The sequence below is a fragment of the Phyllostomus hastatus genome, unplaced genomic scaffold, assembly GCF_019186645.2.
Source record: "Phyllostomus hastatus isolate PE091 unplaced genomic scaffold, TTU_PhHast_1.1 phas_contig_80, whole genome shotgun sequence".
Taxonomy (NCBI): Eukaryota; Metazoa; Chordata; class Mammalia; order Chiroptera; family Phyllostomidae; genus Phyllostomus; species Phyllostomus hastatus.
This window is the reverse complement of record NW_025333960.1, coordinates 21,617,627-21,635,512: the sequence shown is the minus strand read 5'-3', so window position 1 is coordinate 21,635,512 and position 17,886 is coordinate 21,617,627. Positions and strand designations below refer to the sequence as shown.

General features: G+C 39.3%; 1 protein-coding gene and 1 pseudogene across 4 annotated transcripts in view; one reads left to right on the top strand and one right to left on the bottom strand.

Moving 5' to 3' along the window:
* ZNF521 (zinc finger protein 521) overlaps positions 1-17,886 on the top strand; it is a 283,198-nt gene that overhangs the window by 132,566 nt on the left and 132,746 nt on the right. The window lies entirely within an intron of this gene.
* Positions 15,367-17,664, bottom strand: LOC123826302 (annotated as a pseudogene).

Here is a 17,886-nt window from a genome sequence, read left to right as displayed (position 1 = left end):
ACACAGTGGCTGGAACCTAGAAGGTGTTGAATAAGTGTGTGTTCTTCCGAGTATATTCATTTTTTCACCTGTTTGGACCCGAATGTTGTTTCACATCGAGGTTCTGGTGTAGATGCAGTGAGCATGCACCAGTCTGTTGTCACTGTCCTTCTTCACCTCAAGGCCTGCTTTCCCAAACAGGCTGCAATTACTTCTACCAAGGTTGCCAGTGGTCTCCTGGTTCCAAAGAAAACCTGTTGTCTTCCTCATCCCTGCAGCACTAGGCAGAGTGGACAGCTCTTTTCCCGACAGGCACCTCTCTGACTTCACAGCACCCCCTACTACTTTTCTTCCTGCTTCTGCCTATAGAGATTTTCCTTACGTGCCTGTTCTAAAAGGGCAGGAATTCTTTGATGCTCATCCTTGGCTCTCTTTTTCTTCTCGGTCTACTCTCTCAGTAGGCCTCTCATCTATTCATGTGGCTATAACTAACCCTATGCTAAAAATCCCCAAATTTCTCTTTCTAGCCTAGCTGTCTTCGTAGTTGGCAGATTACTGTTTCATATTGACAGCTTGATATTGTCATTTGTATCTCTTTCAGATTTCTGAAATGCCATGTATACACATTAACCTTTGATTTTTTTTTTTTTGCTGAAGCTTTTTTTCCCCCCGACTTCCATCATTTTAGTAAAGACAACCATCTTATACCCAATTATTCAAGCAAAAAACCTGGGAACCATTCCTGATTTCCTCTCTTTCCTTCATTCCCCACATCTGATCTATTAGTGAGTACTATTGATTCCACTTCCAGCACCTTTCCCAGTCACTCTTTCCATCTCCAAAGCCACCATTGTGGTCTAGCAGGAAATCATGTCTTGCCTGGATACTGCAGTAGCCTCTTACTGGATTCTCCTCCTTTATCTTCTGTCTGCTTTAAATCCCTTCCTCTTACTGTTGTTGACCAGAATGTTATAGTCATGTATATTACATCAACTCACTTGAATTTCTTTAGTAGCTTCCCATATCAATCCAAATCTCAACCTCTCATGGGTGCATGAGGCCACACACAGTGTGGCACTGGCTGGCTGCTCTCACCTTGTGCAGAGAGGCTTGTCCTCACACACTCCGCCCAGCCCCCCACCCCTCCAGCCTCCCAGCCTCCTAGCCTCCAGGCCCCCTGAGTGGAGATGGCTTTGGAGTCTTCACACCGACTGCTTACTCACCTGGGCTGCTCTTCCGAACCAGCCTCTGGGTCACTGGCTCTTTCTCTTCTGTCAGATGGGCCTCCCCTGAAAATCTTATCCAAGTTAGTCTCCTCTTTATATTTCTTTAAGAAAAGTCACTATGTATTGTTTATTTCTTTCTTCCCCTTTTTCACCTCTGAGCACCCAGCATGCTTGTTATAAGGACTTGGTAAATATCAGTTGAATAAATGAATGGGATAAAATAGTATGTTCTCTGTCTTTGAATGTATATGAAGATATATCTAATAACTAATATATAGATATAAAGATAAATTTACCAAACAGTACATAGATGCTTTAAAGTTAGGTATGATCTAAAGATATTAAAATAAACTACAAGGCTTGAAGTTTCTAACATTTAGAAAATCATTTTCACTCTGGCTGGGTAGCCCAGTTGGCTGGAGTGTCGTCCTGATGTGCCGAAGTTGAAGGTTCATCTCCAGTAAGGGTACATGCAGGAAGCAGCCAATGAGTGCGTAAAGGGGTGGAGCACCAGGTCAGTGTTCCTGTCTCTCTCTCTGTCCTCCCTTCCACTCCCACTCCCCCCCTTCCCCTCCTCTCCGTCTCTCAAATCAATTATTAAAAAGATAAAAAATACCATATTGAATATGTCTTAAAGTCAGTATTCTTTCTTCATGGTTCTTATACTGAAAATGGAAACGTACATGGTGCCAATTTAGAATCTACTGAAGTTCCAGAGTTCTGGGGTTTTTTTTGTTTGTTTTATTTTGTTTTGTTTTGTATAATAGAAATTTTCATATGTGGTTAAAAAAGCTTTCAAGTTTTTATATTTTAAATTGCTGATACTAAGTTTTGCTGAGTTCAAAGGACAAAAGTAAATGAGTTAAGCGCCCTCTAAATAAACAATACTTTAAAATTAAGTAGGTAATTTACATGGCCAAATAAATTTGTAAGATTTAAGATGCTCTTGAAATAGACTGAATTGCTTTGCCAAGTTCAATCTGCTTTCAGATTTATTGTTGTTGTGTTCAATATTCATTTGGCATCCACAACGTACTAGAACAGGGAGTTAATGACCTCTGGCATAAATAGCAGGGTGTGGAACATGGAAGCAGCTGCCTCATATCCATTCTTTGTCCCTATTCCATGCTTACCTAACATTGATCCTTGCCCCTGTTATTCAAGTGCTACCACTATCATGCCTAGATTTTCTGTTCTTCCAGTTCTGGATTTTCTGCTGATCCTTTTAATATGGTTACAGTGTCATTTTAGAATATGGAATTCAAAAATAGGAATGCTTTTGTATACAACTGTGCATCTTGAATTGCACATAATATTTGTATTTTCAGTACTAGGCCAAAAGAGTTTGCAGTGGTAGAATTCTATTTAGGCATTTTACATTTTGGCTCAAATTGTGTTGAGGTAAAGATTAATAAATATATACTCAAGGTAATTTTGAAAAACAAAGGAAAATAGAAAGCTACCTTCTGGATTTCTTATTACTGTTTTCTTCCACTTACTGTGTAATGTTGATGTGGGTTTCTCTTAGATGTACTTTGTCTTCCCAGAATATTAACAGCCTACATATGAGAGCCTTGATAAAGGCTTTTAAATTGTCTAACTAGCTTGTTCCTTTATTGGTACTTTGTTACCACCTTTTACGTTTTTCACCTTTTAAATGTGCACATTTCTAAATATTTTATTCTTAATGTCATTCTCTTACCCTCACCCTTGTTTCCTAGTTATTAGCCTGTACAGATGACTAAAATACCAAATTTCAACTTTTAACCTCTTTAAATCCCAGTCTCAGATTTTTCAGTTCCCCGATTACCAGTTGGGCATTCTCTGAGCCCTTTGAGCAAATCAAATTATAATTTTTTCTCTAATATTTGTCCTGTTCCATCTTTCTCCTACTCATGCCTGTCTGAAACTTTGTTTCTACCTCCTATGGCTTATTCTCCTAACCTTTTGGGTCAGTCACTCCCCAGGAATTTTCTATTTACATCGGCCACATCCATTCTCCAAGCCAAGCCTTGTCATTATAAACTAAGTGGGTTCCTTCACTCTCTCCCTATCTTAAAGCGAGTAAATAGAACATATGACTCTTTATAAGTATGTAATATATTGTGCAGTTCACATCACAAAGAGATTGAGTGGCAGGAAGAATCCTGTAAAAATTCCCATATCAAGGCTGGGTATATGCCTATATAAAATTTCATCAAGCAACGCATTTAAGATTATAGCAGCTTACTATATGTATGTTATTTCTCACATTGAAGAGTTTAGGTTCATACAAATTGCATTCTGTGACCATAATAAAAAACATTATAAATGAAAAAGATATCTTTTTAAAAAACCAATAAATTTTAAAGTTAAAAACAGATAGAAAAAGGAGGGCATAAAACAGAAATTGAAAATACTTAAAATTGAAACATAACTACATTTCAAAACTCCTGAGATATAAGTAAGCAGTAATTAGAGGGTAAGATATTAGAACACAAAAAATATTAGAACATTTTTAAAAAGGCATAATATTAATGAGCTAAACATTCAACTTAGGACATTTGGATCAGAGTCACAGAACAAACCATAAAAATGTAAGAGGGAAGAAAATAATAAAATTCAGAGCAAAAATAATGAGAGAGAAAACAACACAGAGGCCTACAAAATAAAAAGTTTTGACAAAATGTATAAGCTAATCTGGTGAGTTTGATCAAGTAAAAATAAAACCATAAATAGTATTAATAATTAAAGGTAGCTGTAACTTTGTATGTGTAGAAGTTTAAAGGACAGTAAGAGAAGCACTGCACATATCAGAATGACTGAAATAAAAAAGAATGCAACATTCTTTTTTTCTTTTTGCAAGAATGAAGAGAAATTGGAACACTTACTTTACTAGTGGGAGTACAATTTTGTACAGCTGCTTAAAAAACCTATTGAGCAGTGTATACGAACGTTGAACTCTAGCCTGCTCTGTGGCCTTTCTGTTGTACTCCTAGATCCGATTCTCAATATGTGAGTGCCTGTGCCCACCACAAGTTATGAACAGGAATATTCATAGTAGCCTTTGCATATAATCTTCAAGCCCAGAGTCAATCAAACTATCTCTCAAAATATAATGAATAAATATACTTCTGTAATGGTATGAATTTATTCCATTTATACAGTGGAATATTGTACAGAAATAAAGAAAAATAAACAGCTGCCATAAAATGACCTGGGTGACTCATACACGTAACATTGAAGAAAGGAACCAGACACATACTTCTCCATGATTCCATTCATAGAAAGCTTAAACACAGGCAAAACTGATCTGTGATGGTCAAAGGAGAATGGTTACCTCTGGGATGGTATCGCTGGATAGAAGCAAAAGACGTTCTTCTGGGTCCTAGAAATGTTCCATGTCTGGACCTCTGTGGTGGTTACACCGATACATACTATGTGAAATTTCACCAAGTGTGCACTGAAGAGTGTCTAGCAGGTTATTCTATGTATGTTATTTCTCAATTAAAATTTTACAAGAAGTACCAACAAAGCACAAGATAAAAAGATTAAGAATATTATGAATAATTTATACTGATAGCTGAATAATTTTTATTGTATGGAAACAATTTTCAAATAATATGTTACCAAAACTGACTCAAGAAAAAAAAAGTAGAATGATTCCATAAACATTTGAGAATTTAATAAATTGTTGAAATCCTTCCCACAATGAAAATACCAGAATATACACATAATTCCAAACTTATGCCAAAAAATACAAAGACTGAACAATCCAGTTCATTTGATGAGTCCAGTATAATTTTGATATCAAAACCAGACAATGATAGTAAAATAAAAATTTAGGTCAATTTTACTCATGATTTGACATTTTAAAGTTTTAAACAAAATATTAACAAATTAAATTCACTGTTAAAAGAAGATTAAAATGGTTTTAACACAAGAATGCAAGGTGGGCTCAATCTTAGCAAATAAATTAAATTTAATATATTAACAGTTTAAAGTAGATAAATTATGTTTATCTCAAGTTTTAGGAAAAAAATCTAAATTCAACATACTTTTATGATTAACAACAACAACAAAAGACACTTAACTAGGAATAAGCAGGAATTTCCTTACCCTGATAATGGCTATTAAAATATTATCTTCAAGCAAGCATTATAATTAGTGAAAATTTTTAATAAAATTATTTTATAATAAAATTGCTAATAAGGACTGTTGCTTGCCCTAGCCAACAATTAAAATAATTTTTAATTATTTTAATTATTTAAAAAGGTAGCAATAAAATTGAATAAAAACAAATTAAACTGTCATTTGGAGGTCTTATATTTATATATAGAACAATACCCCAAAACTCTAAAGACATATTATTATAATGAATAAAACTTTAGCAAAGTTGTTAGTTAAAAATCAATTCACATAAGTCAATTAGAATTTTATTCACCAGCACAAAATGTTAGGAAACCTAAATTTTAAAATAATCTCACTTATAATAGACACAAAAAATCTCATATGAGGCTTCTGGTGAAGATGATGACATAGGTAAATGCAGTACTCAGAACCTCCCACAACCACATCAAAATTACAACTAAACTACAGAACAGCCATCTTTCAGAACCGCCTGCAGTCTAGCTGAACAGAAGTCCTGTAATGAAGAATATGAAGAAGCCACATAGACACTGGTAAGAGGGGTGGAGATGCAGAATGGGCTGGTCCCACACCCATGTATAATGGTTAAAAATCAAGAGAGATATCTCAGCTGCAGAGGTACCCCGAGGAGCAAGGGGTCCCAGCCCACAACCACACCTTCCAGTCCAGAGATCCAGTGCCAGGAAAAGAAGTCCCCATTACTTCTGGCTGTGAAAACCAGCAGGGATTTTTGGCTGAGCGAGAGGGGGGTGGATTCTGGAGTCCCAGGTGTTCCTTTTTTTTTTTACCTCACCTGAGGACATGTTTATTGATTTTTACAGAGGGAGGAAGGGTGGGGGAGAAAAAACATCAATGTGAGAGAGAAACATTGGTTGCCTTCTGTACACACTCCCACTGGGGATCAAATCCATGACCCATGCATGTGCCCTGACCAGAAATCAAACCCACAACCTTTTTTGGTGAATGGGATGATGCTCCAACCAAGTCACCCAGCCAGGGCTCCAGGCATTCCTCATAAAGGATCAACTCAGTGATACACTCATACTCACTATGAGCTCCAGTGCTGGGGGGCAACAACTCCAAAGGCGCCTTGGACTTACACGGAAGAACTGAATTGTCTGACTATAGGGTGAGGGCTGGCGTGGCAGCTTTCCCTCAGATAGAGGCACTGGCAGAGACCATTGTTCCTTTGCTGAGCCCTCCTCTCAGAGAGTCAGCAGGCAGGCATCCTATCTGAGTCTCCATCAATCTGTTTACACTGTTTGGCCCACCCTGGTGATCCCCTGAGATCCCAACCCACCCAATTTTGGGGCCCTCCCAAGCAATTTCCGGTGGCTTTTCCATTTTCCATTTGGTCTGTGTTGGCTCATGCTGACTACTTTTCTAAAATCTCAAACAAGCAGCATCTGACCTTGTCATGTCCTAAACCTCCTGATAAGTGGCTTCAGGGCTGGCACTAGTGGCAGCCAGTTAGGTAAAGATTTCTCAAATAAGACCTTGACAGTATGAATCACAAACAAAATGATTGAATGTTCATCTACATTAAAAATAACTTCTCTTTACCAAAACTTAACCATAAAGGAGCAAAAATAAAATCTACCATATGATAAAATATATTTATGACACATGTAAGGAAAAGTTATTTTGTTCCCTAAATATGTAGGAAATGACCACTGTCAATAAGAAAACAAACCACCAAATAAGAAAATGGGAAATTGCCCTGGCCAGGTGACTCACTTGCTTCTATTAGGTCACAGGTTCGATCCCTAGATGGAGGGTGATTGAGAGGCAACCAATTGATGTTTCTCTTTCACATTGATGTTCCCCTCCCCCCTTTAAAAGCAGTAAACATATCTTCAGGTGAGGATTAAAAAGAAGAAGAAGAAAGAAAAGAAAATGGGAAATTAACATGAACAGGCATTTCACCAACAGGAAACATGATGGTCTAGTAAACATGTAAAAATATCCTTATTATTAATTTGGGAAATGCAAATTCAGACAGAGAGTAATGGATTGTCTGGGAAGACCACATGGGAAGCCAAACTGGACACGCAAGTGTTTAATAATTTATCTTTATATATTACCAATGTTACAAGTACTTTGTAAATATTTAAGATTTAACAAAAGCAATGATATTCAGCATCATAAATATACAATCAGTGTCACTCATCACTAAGAGATGACACATACAACAGTGAATACAAAATGTTTTACAAACTCTACCTATATACCATTACTGCAAAGGTTTGTGGGCCTGAAACCTGTTCTTGTTTGTTACAAGTAAGTTTCTCAAATGTTGCAGGGGTATTAAAGACATACTAGTTTCTTAGTAAGGCTTTTCTTTGTGTAATTAGAAGAGCCATATCTACACATTATAGTTAAGGTGGTCCATATCTCACACTTTGGGGAACATTAATCTGTAGCATTAGCTTTTTATTCCTTGTACCTCAATTTAAGATAATAGATTTATTAATGTCTTGCTATGTGCAAGGCATTAGGCTATCAGATTTGTAAAGAAAATTGGTGTAGTTATTTGAGTATACAATGTCTATCCAGAACGTATTCAGCTATGTACTATGAAAAACAAGGCATTTATTGAAGAAGATACAAGATACAAGAAACATTGTACATAGGACAATGATGCCTCTGTCCCCTTGTATTTTCCTGAGTCTCATTGATGATGGTCTGAAATCTCTTCCCTTTCTAAGGTTTAGTTTTGGGAAAAGCCAGAAGTCACAAGGCCACAAGTCTGGACTGTAGCAGGGCTGAGCCACCTGGGTGATATGTTCCACCAGAAAGCTCTGCATGAGGTGCAATGCATGAGTGGGCACGTTGTCCTGACAAAGCTGCCAATCACCAGTTGCCCGTGGGTGCAGCCTTCTGAATCATCTGAATAGTTTCTGTGGAGGAATGTTCAAGCTTAATGCAAAATTTGATGCAGGTTCATTGCTCTACTTAGTCATTTTGAATGTGACAGCCACACAATACTCACTTAGTGGCATCTACTGCCCTCACTGACTAGTACAATGAAGTTGTCATTATTCACGCATGTGCACTTGAGTCCACTCTCCTTGGCTGCCAGGTTCCATTGATGTCACACAAACCATTCTTGTTATATTAACAATTGTTGGACTTTTTCTGGACAGACCTCATATGTATGTTTTGTATAGCCCTTCTGAGAGCTTTCTGTTTACTGGGGAAAAATCAACACATAACAATAAACAGAATGTGAGGCAGAATGGAACATGTGCCATAACAGATGTACTGGTGGAGTACTAAAGTGGTTCAGGGGAAGCGGCAAATGAAAAGGCAGGAGTTAGCTTTGCAGATATCTGCACAGAGAGCAAACAAATTAAAGAGAACTAACAAAGCAGAAGTCCTGGGGCAGGAGCTTGCCCAGCAGGCTGAAGGGCTGGGGTCAGCATGGCTGGAGCACGGAGCTGGACAGAAGGAAGGAGGCATGCGTGGCTTGGTGTCCTCCATGTTTCTCAGGAGGGTTCCTGATACATCATAGGTTCTTAGCAAACGCTTGTAAATAATGGAAGCCTGGTGACTAAAATAAGTGGAAAAAGAAATGAAAATATTTCTCTGAGAACTAAATAGTGATACAGTTTTTCAGAACCGCCCATAAGTATACCATAAGTAAGTAAGTAAGTAAGTTCTTCATAAGTAAGTAGTATACTATGCTATTCACATCATAAAGAGATTGAGTGGCAGGTGAAATCCTGTAAAAATTCCCATAACGAGGCACAAAAATGTATGTGGAGTTAAATATTGTATTACATAAGCTTCAACTGTTTCTGAAAACTTTTTGTTACACGGAGATTGCCATTATGGGTATGGGGAGTTTACAAATATGCAGCATAATGTTGTATTAGAAAACATTGTACTTTGCAAGAAAAAATTAGCCAAAACCAAATAAATTTAAATATTAGTTGACAGAATGATCTGTGCGATCTTAGTCCTTCCTAAGCTTCAGTTTTTTCATGGCTAGAATGAGCATAATCCATATGTTGCCTACTTTATAGGGTTATTGCGAAGAGCAAACATGCATATCTGAAAGGTCTCGGTGAACAGGAATGCCCCACAATTGTTGTGTATGGCACATCATTTACATGACATCTGTGTATAAGCCTACACATATCCCTATGTGTACACTCAAAGAATTACATATATAATGTTTTTCAATTAATTTATCATTATAACTTAGAATACTTTTATATAATGTAGATTTATGGATTATCCTGCCAAAATGCACCCAAATAAGTCATCGCACATCCACAAAGTAGATGAAATAAAAAAGCATAATCAAATATTGAAACAAACCTAGGGGGATTGAAAACCAAGAAACAAGGAGAGTGTAAAGACTGCAAAGATAAAAATATTACTTTATTTGCAGTGAGGTCATAGATAGTCTCAGGAAACAATAAATTTGAAAGGTAGCCCTGGCTGTGTGGCTAAGTGGTTGAATGCCAGCCTGTGAATCGGGGTCACTGGTTAAAGTCCCAGTCAGGGCACATGCCTGGGTTGTGGGCCAGGTCCCTGGTAGGGGGCATGCAGGAGGCAACCACACATTGATGTTTCTTTCCCTCTCTTTCTCCCTCCCCCTCTCTAAAATAAAAATAAATAAATAAAATCTTTAAAAAAACAAAGGAAAGGTAGGACAACATACAAATACAAGAGTGTATAGGTGAGACAGGTTATTACAGAGAGGAAATGGAAAATGTTTACCAATATTTTGGATTGCAACATATCATGGGAGCAGGAGAGCAAAAAAATCTTGGGGGAATATTTAAGAAAATGGAAAATTGTAAATGAAAGTCCAAGTGAATGCATACCAAAATAGGACACTTTCCCCCTAAGCTCAAGAAGAAAGTGAATAGTTTTAGAGGCAGTTGATTTTAAAGGACTGTTATTTGTTTGCCTAAAACCCACTGGCAATATTCTGTATGGATCAAACATATTTACATTCTGGGGAAAGAAAAGTGGTAAAACATTTTTTTTGTTTTTATATTTACACAGGATTTATAATTTACATGCATAACCTCTTGATTTATTTTTAAGATAGAATGCATTCTACATTTTACTAATAAGTAAGTGATTGGGAGATATTTAAAAGCAAAGATATACCATGATTTAGAAATCAAAGTGGCACTGATAAACCTAACTTAATGAGGTCTGATGTTAACATCTCATCTGAAAATAAATCTAAGGGTTTTCTTGGATATTTTAAATTTATAAGTTTGACTTACAGTAATAAAGCAAAAATGAGTTGTAATCAAAGCTCTGTATCTTGGTTAAAAAATCAGAAATACATTTCATTATGAATTGTTTAATAAAGATCATTTCTTTTAAAAAGTAAGAGGGGGCACCCTGGCTAGTGTGGCTCAGTTGGATGGAGCATCATGTCCCATGGACCCAGAGATCATGGGCTCAATTCCTGGTGGAGGCACATGCCCAGGTTGCAGGTTCGATCCCAAGTGTGGGCACGTACAAGAAGGTGGCTGATTGATTTTTCTCTGTCCCATCGATGTTTCTCTCTCCCCCTTCCTGCCTCTCTCTGAAAGCAATGAAAAAACCTTGGATGAGGACAAAAGAAAAGTAAGAGGGGAACAGAAGAAAGAAGAGAAAGGGTAGGCGGGAGGAAGGGTGGGAGGGAGGAGTAAATGACCAGATAAGAGAGCTAAAAAACTGGCAGCAAGCCCTCTCGGCTGAATGTCTGTATCTGGTAGTATTGGAAAATTGAAGTCGTTTTGATGGAAGACAGGTACTTTTAGCACCATAATTGGGTCTGGATTGAAATTACTATGCTATAACAAATTTAAATCATTCTCAAAAAGACATTCCAAAACAGGCATGTTACACTGTTCAGATTAATTTGTGTCTAGTTCATTCATTCATTCAATAGTTATTGAGTTTCAAACCTGTAACAGGCATTGTGCATGGGCACTGGTCCCACAATAGCAAACGCAGATATTATTTCATGGTTCTCTTGGCAAAGAATTAAACCTTCAAAAATCAAATATATCCCCAAATAGTGAATTAGATACATATTAAGATGGTGAGGTGTTGGCAGGAATAAAACTGGGAATATCTCAAATGCCTCAAAGATATTCAACAATGAAATTTTTAAAAATCTCTTAAATGACCAATTATCACCAGGACTTTTAAAGAACATTTAAGAAATGCACTGCTTGTCTTGCACAGATTCTGTTAAAAATGTGAGGTTTGACATGGCCGTGCTTTCCTGGCACTTCCCCCTCCTGTTCTACGCTGTGGAGCCGTGTTCTCGCGGAGCAGAAGCCCTGTCGGGAAAGGGCCCCACATGTTCTCCAGTTCCATTTTTTACACGGAAAACACCAGCTGTGTAAGGTGAATTATGAATAGTGACTATGCAGACCTTTTGCAGGTCTACATATTTGTCTTTCTGGGATGCTCTGAACCGGGACTAGAAGGCCTTACCTGGTCATGTGACGCTGAACGTAGGCATGTTTGATGGCAGCAGTCTGGTTCCCTCCAATAAATTTTTCTGAAAACACTCACTCTTGGGCATACTTACAAAAGGCCCAAATCAGTTCAGTTCTGTGTAGTTTGTACCCTCTTTCACAAATGCTCCCAGACAGGCAGTGCGCTGGGTACTGGCCCTGAAGAGAGAAAGAAGACATTGTTCCTAAAGTGACAGGAACCCTTGGAATGCGACGTGAATAAATGCTTTGAATATAGTGTAGTGAGTTCTGAGAAACAGAACCCCAAAGACAGCAGCCGAGCTAGCAAGAAGTCGCAAGAACTGCAGTGAGAGGGGCGTATAGCATCCAGGGCCAGGAGCGGCCCAGGGCCAGGGCCGTCGCGAGAAGTTTCAAGCAGGAGGGAGCACCAACCTGGCGATAGTTAGCAATTCCTTCCTGTAAACGTGGGCAAATTCATGGTGTCCGGAATTTGAGGCTTGCTAGAACTTTCTGGGAGTTGCGGGCAAGGATGTTTCATTCACCTCTCTGGACCTCACTTTCACTGTCTCTGACAAGGAAACTGAAATAGATGAACTCACTTATCCTTTTCAATTCTAAAAGTTCATAATCTGCTATGTCAGCCCGTACTAGAACCTTTGAGAATATGGGGGCATTGTGTCTATGTTTTAAAAGATATTTTTGGAATGATGAATAAGAAGGATATTTAAAAATCCAAATAATTTCAGTTAAATCGAGGGCTGAAAAGAGCTCTACCACTTAAACATGTATATACATTGCAGCTGCACAGTGTGCTTTATAATGGGTAAAGTCAAGGAAACACACCTCTATCCTTAAAGAAACACAGAAAACGTAGTGTTGAGGAGTATAACAAGAAGAATAAAGCAAACACCCCCAGGGTTGTGTGGGTGCAATTACCAGCAAGTTTTATGGAGTAGGTGGGGTATTGGAGGCAACAAGACGGAGAAAAGAAGGGTGGTCTGATGTGCATCAGTAGAGAAGTTGTTCAAGTGAAAGGGACTGGAGGAGGGAAGGCAGAACTCAGAATGAAAGTAGGGAGAAGGCCTGGCTGGTGTGGCTCAGTGGATTGAGTGCCAGCCTGCGAAACAAAGGGTCTCTGGTTTGATTCCCAGTCAGGGCACGTGCATGGGTTGTGGGCCAGGTTGGGGATGCATGAGGGGTAACCACCCACTGATGTTTCCCTTTCTTTCTCCCTCCCTCCCTCCCTCTCTAAAAATAAATAAAATCTTTTAAAACATTTTTTAAAAGAAAGAAAATAGGGAGAAGGAGAAACAAAAAAGAACTGTTTGGCCTAGGAGGACGTGAGGTAAGATATCTCAGGGGAGATTAGAGTGGGCACATTAGAGTGGGTACAAAGTAGTTTGGGCACATGTAGGGTAACTGAAACTACCGAAATCAGTACATTCTGTAGATAAGACGAGTTGACTTCTGGAATATGAAACGTTCTTTTAACAAAGAATGGTTGGAAGGATAGAGTAGGAATATAAACAAAGGAGAATAGCCAGATACCATGGGAGCCTCCACCTAAAGAAAATTCAAGATTTTCATTTTACAGCAAGCAGGTATGAATCACTCACCTACTGGTTTACTGTGTGTAAATAATTATGTACGAATCACAGTGTATATGAGATAGATAAAAGAGAGCCCTCTGCCCTCCCTGAAAGAAATTACAGTTCTTTAGGAGATAATCAGTTTCATTGAAATACATATTCTAATGTAACATGTAATAAGTTAGAAGAGCATGAAAAGGAAGCTTTTATGGCAATATCAGCTCAAGCTCCTCTCTGTGATATTCTTTTGATATTTATGACAAGCCTCTGATAAATGGTCCCAATGCTCAATAAAGAGTTAAAAAAACCTATCCATATTCTCAACTTGCTTTTAGGGCAGAAGTTAGATACTTAGCAAAATACCTCTTAATAGATTCTTAATGTTTTTCTTGCTCACAGAACTTTCTCTAGGTTTCTGGTGGGATTGGAAATCATATAACCAGTTTTCAGGATTGGATCTCTATGGGCATATTATGCAATTTAATGGTGGTGTAACATACTACCTAATATTCCTACTCCTTCATTTCTCCAGCTGTGCATCCCCAGTATTTACCACGGCTCCTCACTTTGCCAACAGTGAGACAGAAGGGGGATTTCATCTTGTTAAGGTGAAAACAATCAGTATGTTGTTGGAATAATGGACAAACAAAATAGACCCTAAATTGGTTAAGACAAAAAATTTTCAAATATTCCTCTCCTCCTTGGATTTATGTTTATAAAAGACATTTAAACTCTATTCCCCCACTCTCAATTTCTTAGCTTTCCTTAATGGTATGAAAATTTATAAAACAGTCAATATTGGAAGTTAACTGGAACCTACTATGAGTCATAAATACCCTCAGACTGGGAGCTAACTAAATATTGTAGACATGGGTAAATGGAAACAAATTCTTTGTCCAAACTCAGAAAAAAAGAAAAAGTACATGCTCTGGTGAAGTTTTGTTTTGCCTTTACTACAACATCCGTCTAGTTTCTATTATTCAGCCTCTTCCAATTCACTGATTTGGGGCACTGTGTTAGGTGGTGGAGAAGTTTGCAGGCAAGTCTGATGGACAGCCATAAAGGAAATGATCAAGTGCACTTTACCGACAACACTATAGGACAAATTTTCAAACGCTTTCATCCCTTGGCACACATAAACTAATTATTAACATCCTGTGGCACACCAAACAATATATATGTTTTTTTATTTTTTGCCGATCTGACAAAAAAAGATAGGTATATTCTCTTTTGATTCATTCACACCAGATGGCTATTGTGTTGGCTGTTGTCAATTCTTCATTTGGCAATCTAAAAGAAAAAGATCAGTGCCCTTTACTAAATAGTCGGGTATTGCATGTTTTAAATTTTTTTTGCTTATTTTCATGGACATGGGCTTTATTTGGGGGCTGTTGGGGGAAGAGAGGGAGGAGCTAGAACTTGTGGATATATAGGAGGAGGGTCTTCTCATCTTGCCTTTTGATTTACTGCCTGTTGCCTGGAGGTGAGGATGAGTGAGAACAGCTGTAGAAGTGAGAGGAGAAGAAAAGGGAAGGTCATGGAATGAACACTTTCTTTAGGGAAGGAAGCCAGGACCAGGATATGGGGACTGGGGGTCCTAGGAGGGAAGGCACCCTTCGTATACTGAGACTCAACCAAGGTCACTGCTTAAGTCCAGCTCCCCCGCTCCTCCACCCCTGGCCCAGATGCCTGCTCTGCTAGCTCCCTCAGCTTGCTCCTGAGGTGAGGAGGGGATGAAGGTGTGAGGAATAGTGGTACCCTCTGCCTCTGGGCCCCTTGCCTAGAAGAACTGCTCACTCAGCCTGCCCTGGAGTCCCAGCCAGAGTGCAGAGGTCAGGAAAGGAGCTTGCAGACAAGGGAACAGTTATGCCCTCCACCACGTGTCCTGACTCTCTGCCCCTCCCAGGCTCCTCACATGAGCTTGCACCTCTTGGCTCCATCCTTGTGTATCTTGCCTTCCTTACCCTTCCAGCCTAGGTGCCCCGCCGGCCAGGGGCATCACTCCAGTCCCCCTGCCTGCTGAGGGGATCGCTGCAGTCCCCGGCAGAGTCAGTAGGGTGCAGCTACCTATGGGCACAGCCCAGGAAGGCCACTGTGGCCACAGGGAAGACATCTCCGAGGACCGGGAGAAGCACTCCACGTAGGACATGCCCTCACCTCCTTGGCCAGTGCAGTGCCCTGCTGGTGGGTAACGGATAAACCACTGCTTGGACAGCTCCCTTGGTGTGGCGAGATCCATCTGCATGTCAAGTTTACAGCAACCAGAACAACCTTGACATTGAAGCAAAACTCCCAAGTCTCCCCCTTCCACTTCTTGAGGACACTGTCCAGTGCTTCAGGTCCACTGATGTCGAAGCAGATGACACGGCATCTGAATCAGGATAGGTCAGGGTTCGCACTGTTATCATAGTAAGAGGAACGTGAAGTATTCCACGTGTTGAGCTCAGTGCCACACTTGTCTCTGTAAGCTTGCGGTGTAGTCAAACATGGTGGGGACATAACTCCCAGCATAGGTGTCCTTGGCAAATACCTGCAGCAGTGCTGTCTGGTCACACTCAGTCCCCCACCACTGCAGCGCTTCTCTGCCGCTCCTTACTCCCAGCTACCGCCAGCCCCATGCACTGCCCCTGCCCCGCCTCTCTGCTGACACGTGCATCCGGAGGGCTCTCAGAGTTCCCACCCCGCCACAGCGCCCCATCTGTTCCACCCCCAGCCCCTTAGAAATTCCTGCAGCACACCAGTTGAAAATCGTTGCTATAGGATATTGATTCAGGTAGATTTGCTATGGCATGGAAATAAACAGCAACTGAACCCATAACTGACCACCATGAGGTCATCTAGGTGATGATATCCTGTCTGGAGAGTGTGAGTGGCCTGTGTGGTGGGAGACATAAGCTGGGGTCCATGGAAGAGTCTCCAATATCTGAATCAGGAGAAGTCGGAGGAGTGGAGATGAGCAAGTAAGACTAAGAAAGCGTCTCTCTCCCTGGGAAACCGGGGCTCCAATCAAGTTTTTAATATTAGACATCACGTTCCCGTACATAGAAAGCAAATTTGGAGGGAAATTTGTTAGAAGGCAATTTTAAATTTCAAAAAATAAAGCAATGCTATATGAACTTCAAGGTAATATATTTGTATCATGAATTTTTTTTATATAATTCATGGAAATTTCTCCATCTTTGACATTGGGTTTCATTTTTTAATGAATACTAGTCGGATTTATTTTTACTACTCAATTGTTTCCTGATTTTTGACTATTGATATATGTTTGAAAATAAACTATCAGTGTTTTTCTCATTACTGTAATATAAAAAGAGAACCCAAGAAAAGCTGAGAAAGGTGGTTTGGCATTTTTATCCAATTTCAAAGTTAATACTTGCTTACATTTATATTTTCATGGAGTTTGGATTTTACTTGTAAAAATAAATGTGATTAAACATTTTTTTCTTTTTTATACAATGTGGCCCTGTGCAGAATTTTTCTGAAATTCACAGAAAATAATTGCAGTCGTGGCCAGGGTGGCTCCATTGGCTGGAGCCCATACAAGGAAATGGTTGTGTGTTGGTTTCCGGTTCAGGGCACATACCTAGGTCCACTTGGTGAGTGGGGCGCATATGAGAGGCAACCAATGGATGTTTCTCTTTCATGTTAATGTTTCTCTCTCTCTGCCCACCCTCCCCCTGTTCCTCCCTCCTCCTTCTCTCCCTCCCTCTCCCTTCTTCTCCCTAAAAGCAGTGGAAAATGTCCTTGGGTGAGGATTAAATAAATGCAACTTACTCATTTGAAACAAAAATATTTTTCCAGATTCTCTCTTATGAGACTTTTGTCTCTCCTGTTTTATCTGTTCGGTCAGCTGGCCACAGGAATCTTCCTGAGCTCTGTCTGATTCTGCTCTGAACTGCACTCCTCATTCCTGCAGCCACACCGGACTGTGAGCAACTTGCTTACCATCTACTAAGGCACTTTGTACTCAGTTTTGAGCTCAGTGAAATCATTTACAGTTCAGACTTCAGATCACCTTTCCTCTCCCAGGGAGTTTTTTTGTGATTATTTGTGTCACATTAATCTGTTCCTATCTGATATGTTTTACCTGTCATCTCTTTGCTATCTATTAACTGGCACTTGGTTCTGAATTACTTTGCCGTGTTATTTAGGCAAAATGCTTATAGCAGCTTAATGGTTGTGTGCACTGTTCTGCGACTATATTTTAACTCCTTGAGTTTAGGAATTGTGTTTTATATCCCTTGGTTATTGAGTTCTTACCCCATGCCAGACATTGATACTGGTGTTCTTCATTTTCAATGAGTTATTTGAGTGAGCTTTTTCATCATTAGTGCTTTCATTTCATTTCACCCATTTTTTCCTTCTCTGTTCACTGATTTATTTTTACACAAATTCAGAATTACTTGGAAAGTTACCAAACTAAATCAGTAAAATTTCTAAAGTATTGAGTATTTGTGGAAAGCTGTAGGTTTATTATTTTCACTCATACGTAGTATCCATTTGTTTGCCAACAAG